This window comes from Penaeus monodon, chromosome 29 (assembly GCF_015228065.2).
Source record: "Penaeus monodon isolate SGIC_2016 chromosome 29, NSTDA_Pmon_1, whole genome shotgun sequence".
NCBI classification, from domain to species: domain Eukaryota; kingdom Metazoa; phylum Arthropoda; class Malacostraca; order Decapoda; family Penaeidae; genus Penaeus; species Penaeus monodon.
Window position 1 is genome coordinate 1,343,392 of NC_051414.1, and position 319 is coordinate 1,343,710.

Below are 319 nucleotides of genomic sequence, written 5' to 3' on the forward strand. Positions count from 1 at the left end.
CAGGGATAGTCCAACTATCCGCATACGCATTCGCAAACGCAAATATTTGCATGTCTTATGGATACATGCATTTGTATGTCGCCAAGCGACTTTTTGCGACCATTAAATTTCACTCTGATAACAACCTGAATAAGCAGAAACTTTTTAAAAATTAAAAAGCAGCTAAATTTCTAGTGCTGCCTACGGGAGAGAAAAGTCGGGCAATTTAGAATGTAGAGGAAGTTTTTGTAAGACGTGCACAGTTGTGACGGAAATTTACTTTAAGCATTAGGAAAAAAAAGAATCTAAAGTAAAAAAAAAAATACTCGAAGTACGGGGT